Genomic DNA, 9598 nt, shown 5'->3' with positions numbered 1-9598 from the left:
TTGGAACTTCTGTGATTGTAATGTTTACTTATTTTGTTTATTTCACTTTAGTTTATTATCTATTTCACGTACTTTGGCAATGTAAACTGGTTCAATAACTACTTCTCAGAGTCAGTGTGTCAAGTGTAAATGAGAACTTGTTCTCAACTGGCCTACCTGGTTAAAATAAAGGTGGAGGGAAAAAAAGTTGTTTCCCATGCCAATAAAGCCCGTAAATTGAAATTGAATTCTCTTTCTAATTAATGTCACTCTCCCTGCACCAACCCATGAACCCCCTCTTTCCAGTTACTGTAACCATCCTCACTTTCAGTAGCTCAATAACCAAATGTTAACAACCGTTTTATCTGCACAGTTCTTTCAGTAAATGTTTTTATATAATTTTCGAAGTTCTAAATTGTTAAAAGTAAGTCCTTGTGCAATAGACTAAGTGGGGGAAAAAATCAGTCTCYGCGCAATTCCGTCACGTGGAATRTCCCATATTGTAATCACAGTGCGTAGCCTATGTGATGCACCCATTCGACTGTAAACAAACCTCACAGTTCTGTCTAATTTAGATGGAGGATATAATATAGCCCTGACTTGTTTTCATTCTTTTCAGCCTAAAATCACTTTTTTTAGGTCATATCAGAATAAGAATATCAGAATAAGAATATAAGAATATCAGAATAAGAATATCAGAATAAGAATATCAGAATATCAGAATAAGAATATCAGAATAAGAATATCAGAATAATAACAAGGCTATTGTTCTGAAGTCTCTCTCTCTCTCTCTTCTGTTCTCACTTTCAGCACTACATGACTACGGGTGACCCTGTCCTCCAACCTCTCCGTTGGTGTGTATGTGTTTCTAACCTTCCTCTTCTTCTTCCTCCTCCCAGGACAACATGCCTCAGACACCACTGCTGACCGGCATGCTGGTCTCCAGGGGTTACAATAAGAACCTGTACCAGAGTCAGAACCAGACCAAGGAGGAGGGGTACGGGAACGCAGGACTGTGTTACCGCGACAACGCCCTTGTGTCCGGCTCGCTGGAGGCCCTCATACACCACCTGGTCCCTAGTATGGACTACTACCCTGACGTGAGTAACACTGTCTCTGTCTGTTACTGTTTCTGTCTCTGTCTGTGTCTGTCTCTGTCTGTCTCTCTGTCTGTGTCTGTCTGTCTGTCTGTCTCTGTTTGTCTGTGTCTGTCTGTCTGTCTGTCTCACTGGAGGCCCTCATACACCACCTGGTCCCCAGTATGAACTAATACGCTGATGTGAGTTATACTGTCTGTCTGTCACTGTCTCTGTCTCTGTCTGTCACTGTCTCTGACTGTCACTGTGTCTGACTGTCACTGTGTCTGTCTGTCTCTGTCTGTCGTGTCTCTCTCACCGTCTGTCTCTTTCTCTTGTCTTTAACCCGTGGTCCACAAAAGGAGAAAAACCACAAACTCTGTATTCCCTTAGTTATTGTCACCTTTCTTAATTCCTCCCCTCTGCCCCTCTCTACCTCCCTCCCTCCCTCCCTCTTCTCTCCACAGATGACGTACTCTTTCACCTTCCTGCTCTCCTCTCGTCTATTTATCCACCCCTACGAGCTCATGTCCAAGGTGTGTCACCTGTGTGTGGAGCAGCAGAGACTGAGTGACCCTCAGGCAGACAAGGTAACACTATACCTCCATTATACTATACTCTATTAGCTATATTGTACTATACTCTATTAGCTATATTGTACTATACTCTATTAGCTATATTATACGATACTAGGTATAGCTGATATCTGTACTATATTGCAGATCTGCTCATTAGTCTAACTATATGGCTCATACTTCCTCTATTTAGCTTATAATTGCTACTACTCTCTATTAGGCTAGATATAAATTGTATATATCTATTAGTTATTTGTAGGTAATGAGTCTTTAGCTTATTAGTATGTGGCAGTACCTCTATTAGCTATATGCATCTATAGCCACTCTGATTCGCTATAGTCTAGTGCATATACTTACTATGATCTATAATTAGTATATTATACTATATCTAGTTAGCTTTATTGTACTAATCTCTATTACGGCTTTTAATACTATACCTCTATCTAGCTATATATGTATACCTCTATTCGTATATTATACCTATGAGCTAATATCCTGAGCTGTATTATAACTATAGAGGTTTCTTTACTATAATATATTAAGTTTCTGACTATGTAGTATATTGATAGACTGTGTAGTGGCGTTGAGCTATAGAATGTAGTTACTATAAGGCTTGCTATTTACTATATTACTACTATACTCATATTAGCTATGTCACATACTACTCCTTTGTATAAATCCTATATATCTCACTATAGCTATATTAATACTATACTCTATAGCTATATTATTACTCTATTAGCTATTATTATAACTCTATTAGCTATACATATACTATACTTATTAGCTATATTATACTATACTACTATTACTATATGCTATATACTCTAATTGCTATATATAACTATACTATATTAGCTATTTATATATACTCATTACTATTTATACTATACTCTTTAGCTTATCTATTAGCTACTACTCTATTAGCTATATTATGCTATACTCTATTAGCTATATAATGCTAATACTCTATTAGCTATACTCTATTAGCATATATTATACTATACTATATTAGCTATATTATACTATACTCTATTAGCTATAATATACTATACTCTATTACCTATATTAAACTATACTCTTACTATAATTACTATATATCTATTACGCTATATTATGCTATACTCTATTAGCTATAATATACTATACTCTTATAGCTATTTTCTATTATACTATACTCTATTAGCTATATTATACTATTACTCTATTACCTATACTTTTAACTATACTCTATTAGCTATATTGCTATACTACTAACTATCTCTATTATATATTAACTATACTCTATTAGCTATACTCTATTACTATATTATACTATACTCTATAGCATAGTATCTATACTTATTAGCTATACTCTATAGCTTACTCTATTAGCTATATTTGTTATACTCTATTAGCTATATTATACTATACTCTATTAGCTATATAATGGTATACTCTATTAGCCATATTATGCTATACTCTACATTAGCTATACTCTATTAGCTATGTTATACTATACTCTATAAGCTATATTATACTATATCTCTATTAGCTATATATACTATACTCTATTAGCTATAATATACTATACTCTATTAGCTATATTATGCTTACTCTATTAGCTATATTATGCTATACTCTATTTAGCTATTTCTATACTATTAGCTATTAATGCTATACTCTATTAGCTATATCTATTAGCTATATTATACTATACTCTATTAGCTATATTATGCTCTACTCTATTAGCTATATTATGCTATACTTAATTAGCTATTATTATACTATACTTATTAGTATATCTACTATATCTCTATTAGCTATACTCTTATTAGCTATATTATGCTATACTTATTAGTATATTATGCTATACTCTATTAGCTATATTATGCTATACTCCTATTTAGCTATATTATGCTATAGACTATTGCTATACTCTGTTAGCTATACTATACTCTATTTAGCTATATTATGCTATACTCTATTAGCTATTTGCTATACTCTATTAGCTAATATTATTCTATACTCTATTAGCTATACTTTATTAGCTATATTATACTATACTATATCGCTATAGTATACTATACTCCATTAGCTATATTAACTATACTCTATTAGCTATATTATACTATACTCTATTAGCTATATTCTATTATACTATACTCTATTAGCTATATTATACTATACTCTATTAGCTAAATACTGCTATACTCTATTATGCTATACTCTATTGCATATTATGCTATACTCTATTAGCTATCTCTATTAGCTATGTTAAACTATACTCTAAGCTATATTACTATACTCTATTAGCTATATTATACTATACTCTATTAGCTATAATATACTATACTCTATTAGCTATATAAGCTATACTCTATTAGCTATATTATACTATACTCTATTAGCTAATATTATACTATACTCTATTAGCTATAATATACTATACTCTATTAGCTTACACCCTATTAGCTATATTATACTATACTCTATTAGCTATATAATGCTATACTCTATTAGCTATATTATACTATACTCTATTAGCTTATATTATGCTATACTCTATTAGCTATATTATCTATACTCTATTAGCTAGATATTATATCTATACTTGTAGCTAATATTCTATTATACTATACTCTATTAGCTATATTATACTATACTCTATTAGCTAAATAATGCTATACTCTATTATGCTATATCTATTAGCCATATTATGCTATACTCTATATGCTATACTCTATTAGCTATGTTAAACTATACTCTATAAGCTATATTATACTATACTCTATTAGCTATATATACTATAACTCTATTAGCTTAATATACTATACTCTTTAGCTATATAATGCCTATAGCTCTATTAGCTATATTATACTATACTCTATTAGCTATATTATACTATACTCTATTAGCTATAATATACTATACTCTATTAGCTATATTATGCTATACTCTATTAGCTATACCCTATTAGCTATTTATACTATACTCTATTAGCTATATATGCTATATTCTACTATATTATGCTATATTATACTATACTCTATTAGCTATAATTATGCTATACTCTATTAGCTATATTATACTATACTCTATTAGCTAGATTATTATATACTATACTCTGTTAGCTAGATTCTATTATACTATACTAGCTATTTTTTATTAGCTATATTATACTATGTTAGCTATACTCCATTATGCTATTATACTTCTTAATGAAGATAGACCTGCAACTGTACATCAGTTGATTTAACAGATAGATGTTGAGTGGTTCTGCTCTCAGATTAACGTGTATATTAATTTACAGACTTGGGTGTTACTTAAATGATCATGGGTATATTTTGTATGTGTATCTTTCAGATGAGGATCAGGAAGATGGCTCCCAAGATCCTCCGGCTGCTCCAGGAGTGGACGGAGACGTTCCCCTACGACTTCAGAGACGAGAGGATGATGAGGAGCCTGAAGGAGTTAACCCAACGCCTGGTCTCAGGAGATGAGGTGACGGTCACATTATGTAAACGTTATTATTGTCCCTGAATGGAAATTCACTGTGCAGCCAGGAGTACATTAGACACAGGGAATAGAGTGCACATCTAACAAAGACAAGCTAGTCAGTCCTCCATCGCCGCCAAACTGGTCAGGGGGAAAATATAAGTACCTTACTGGGATGGTTTTCAATGAAAATGCTCAAAAAGAAACAAGAATAGCTTCTTACCAAAGTGCAATTTCTCAAGCAAGAGTGTTGCTAGGACTGTCTGTGAGTGGTCTGAGTGAGGAGGGGAAAATTGAAAACTAGCTGTTATTGGCAGAGAGGTTTGGAACTCTTTTTCTTATTGGTTTATTAACAAATTTATCGCATTGGCATTATCATAATTTTCACAATTTCACAGTATTATTCCAACCTCATAGTGTGGAAATATATATTAAACACAGGAAAATCATGTTAAGAAAATGTTCTTCAACATATGGTTATATTTACCTTGGATTAGCCTAGCTAATTAGCCTAGTTGGTTATATTTACCTTGGATTAGCCTAGCTAATTAGCTTAGTTGGTTATATTTACATTTACATTTACATTTAAGTCATTTAGCAGACGCTCTTATCCAGAGCGACTTACAAATTGGTGCATTCACCTTATGATATCCAGTGGAACAACCACTTTACAATAGTGCATCTAACTCATTTAAGGGGGAGGGGGGTAGAGGGAATACTTTATCCTATCCTAGGTATCCTTAAAGAGGTGGGGTTTCAGGTGTCTCCGGAAGGTGGTGATTGACTCCGCTGACCCTGGCGTCGTGAGGGAGTTTGTTCCACCATTGGGGTGCCAGAGCAGCGAACAGTTTTGACTGGGCTGAGCGGGAACTGTACTTCCTCAGAGGGGAGGAGGCGAGCAGGCAGAGGTGGATGAACGCAGTGCCCTTGTTTGGGTGTAGGGCCTGATCAGAGCCTGAAGGTACGGAGTGCCGTTCCCCTCACAGCTCCGTAGGCAAGCCATGGTCTTGTAGCGGATGCGAGCTTCAACTGGAAGCCAGTGGAGAGAGCGGAGGAGCGGGGTGACGTGAGAGAACTTGGGAAGGTTGAACACCAGACGGGCTGCGGCGTTCTGGATGAGTTGTAGGGGTTTAATGGCACAGGCAGGGAGCCCAGCCAACAGCGAGTTGCAGTAATCCAGACGGGAGATGACAAGTGCCTGGATTAGGACCTGCGCCGCTTCCTGTGTGAGGCAGGGTCGTACTCTGCGAATGTTGTAGAGCAGGGGTGTCAAAGTCAAATGGACGGAGGGCCAAATAAAAAATTTAGCTACAAGCCGAGGGCCGGACTGTTCGAATGTTTCATTGAAAAAATTTTAAATGACGCATATAGTCTAGTGAACCTAATTGAACCTACTGAAAAACCTAACAAATATATTCCAATATGATCAGATAAATAAAGCAATATTTTCTTATGGCTCTGTCAGTAATCTTTAATTTTCAACAGACACAAAAGACAAATTTCCTTTATATAAAAATCCCCATAACATGAACATTAAATGAAAGAAACCGGTATTCAAGGCACCATCAGTAGCCTATATTTTCTATTTTAGCAAAAGTGGGCTAAATTTACTTCAAAGAAAAAAACAAAATAGCAATTTTCTATCATCCACTCAACTGAAATATTTTTAAAATATAATTGGATTGAAATACAATAAAAATAAAGTGCAAAAATCTATTAATCAAAAACAACACTTTGTTTAAGGAAAGTAACATGCAGTGAAAACAAATATTAAACTTTAACTTTTAAACTTGAACTGAGTAAAAACTCTAAATATGTGATTGCACAGTAATGTTCACTTGTTTTGAGTTGAGGGTGATACTTGGTGTGTCCCATCTTTTCCACAAGTTCATCAATGTTCGGGGTAAGGCTCTGAGCTGAGGAAATCCTCAGAATTGAGTGGAGGTGTTCAGCAGTAAGTCGACTTCTGTGTGATGTTTTGTTCAGGTTCATCAAAGAAACAGTTGTTCACACAGGTATGTGCTGCCAAACATAGACAACGTTTGAGCAGCCTGGATGCGCAGCTGGGGCATTGTGTCGGGAGGAAACGGGCGAACTCCGCAGCACCCACTGCCGCATATTTTGCCCTCAGTGCATCATTGCATTGGAGGTCAATCAACTCCATTTGGAGGTTGTGGTGAGCTTTCCACGTCAACAGCAAATGGGTTACCGAGCAGTTCCAACCTGCTTTTTTGTGCTTCAAAGTCAGCAAATCGGCGTCGAAAGTCAGCGGCAAGCATACCTATTTTATCAGCCAACTGTGCGCTCGGAACGCACTGTAGAGAGCTTTCTCTTTTCATGGTCTGGCAGCTGGGAAAGTGGCTCAAATTTTCTTTCCGCATCTGCGTCTCCCACAGAGTCAGTTTGGTTTTAAATGCCTTCACTGTACTGTACATATCAGAGATGACATGATCCCGACCCTGCAGCTGCAAGTTCATTGCATTCAGATGACTCGTAATGTCACACAGAAAAGCCATTTCACACAGAAACATTTCGTCTCGGAGTTGTGGTTGGTCTTTCCCTTTGCTGTCCAAGAACAGACAAAATCTCCTCCGAAGCTCGAAACATCTTTGAAGCACCTTTCCCTGGCTTAGCCATCGCACCTCTGTGTGATAAGGCAAATCACCATGCTCCGTTTCTAACTCCGTCAGAAATGCCTTGAACTGGCGGTGATTTCAAACCTTGGCTCTGATAAAGTTAACTGTGCGCGTGATGATGCTCATTACATGCTCCATTTTCAAGGCTTTACCGCACAACGCTTCCTGGTGTATGATACAATGATAAGCTGTCAGCTCACCTGTCGCGTTTTCCTCTTGCATCTTTTCCCGTATCTTCGCCACCAGTCCGCTCCTGTGTCCACACATCGCAGGTGCTCCGTCGGTTGTCAAACCCACGAGTTTTCCCAAGGCAGCTCCATCTCATTTACACATCTTGACACCTCTTCATACAAATCATGCCCCGTAGTTGTGCCATGCATAGGACGTAAAGCCAAAAACTCCTCTGTCACGCTTAGGGCTGGAGTCCACTCCGCGGATGAAAATTGACAACTGGGCAATGTCAGAAATGTCGGTGCTCTCATCCACAGCCAAGGAATATGCAATGAAATCTTTTCCCTTTTTCACAAGCTGCTCTTTTAGATTGATGGACAACTGGTCTACTCTCTCGGCAATGGTGTTTTCTGCTCAGACTCACATTTTAAAAAGAGTTGCCTTTTCTGGGCAAACTTCGTCACAAAAACTTTAATCATGCAGTTTTTGATGAAATCCCCCTCCGTAAATGGCCGGGCTGATTTAGCGATCTCTTCTGCCAAAATAAAACTGGCCTTGACAGCAGCCTGGCCTTGTGATTTGGCTTTTTTGAACAGAGCCTGTCGAGATTTGAGGCCTCGTTTTAATTCCTCTGCTTTTTGTAGCCTTTGTTCCATGTCCATATTCTTGTTTTTGTCCGCGTGTTTCGTTTCATAATGTCGTCCAGATTATACTCTTTCAGTACCAGCCACACTTTCTCCACACAGAAGACACACAGGTTTTCCAGCTACCTCCGTGAACATATACTCCGACTCCCACCTTGTTTGAAACCCCCGGTTCTCAGTGTCCACCTTCCGTTTTGCCATTTTTGATGGGTATCTTGAAGTTAATTTTACTGTGATGCTGACGACTGCTGTGCCAATAAATATTGAAATGAAGCAGCCTACTGCTCGGTGCGTCACCGTTGCATTGTGGGAAATGTAGTATTGGTGCGTGTAAAAGATCTGCGGGCTGCCGGGCTTGCTGCGGTCTGCGGGCCGGTTCTAATAATAAATCAAGATCATCCCAGGGGCCGTAAAAAACCTTCTCGCGGGCCGGATGTGCCCGCGGCCTTGACTCTGACATATGTGTTGTAGAGCAGAACCTACAGGAACGGGTCACCGCCTTGATGTGAGTGAGAACGACAGGGTGTTGTCCAGGATCACGCCAGAGTTCTTAGCGCTCTGGGAGGAGGACACAATGGAGTTGTCAACCGTGATGGCGAGATCATGAACGGGCAGTGCCTTCCCCGGGAGGAAGAGCAGCTCCGTCTTGCCGAGGTTCAGCTTGAGGTGGTGATCCGTCATCCACACTGATATGTCTGCCAGACATGCAGAGATGCGATTCGCCACCTGGTTATCAGAGGGGGAAAGGAGAAGATTAATGTGTGTCGTCTGCATAGCAATGATAGGAGAGGCCATGTGAGGATATGACAGAGCCAAGTGACTTGGTGTATAGCGAGAATAGGAGAGGGCCTAGAACAGAGCCCTGGGGACACCAGTGGTGAGAGCACGTGGTGCGGAGACAGATTCTCGCCACGCCACCTGGTAGGAGCGACCTGTCAGGTAGGACGCAATCCAAGCGTGGCCGCGCCGGAGATGCCCAACTCGGAGAGGGTGGAGAGGAGGATCTGATGGTTCACAGTATCGAAGGCAGCCGATAGGTC

General features: G+C 38.3%; 1 pseudogene; it reads left to right on the top strand.

Annotated features, from left to right (window-relative positions):
* The first annotated feature begins 882 nt into the window (after nucleotides 1-882).
* The window catches only part of LOC112069141 (ras-GEF domain-containing family member 1B-A-like), a 35095-nt pseudogene continuing 26379 nt past the window's right edge, over nucleotides 883-9598 (top strand).

Source organism: Salvelinus sp. IW2-2015, unplaced genomic scaffold, assembly GCF_002910315.2.
Source record: "Salvelinus sp. IW2-2015 unplaced genomic scaffold, ASM291031v2 Un_scaffold915, whole genome shotgun sequence".
In the NCBI taxonomy this organism is placed as follows: domain Eukaryota; kingdom Metazoa; phylum Chordata; class Actinopteri; order Salmoniformes; family Salmonidae; genus Salvelinus; species Salvelinus sp. IW2-2015.
This window is presented reverse-complemented; position numbering and strand designations above follow the sequence as displayed.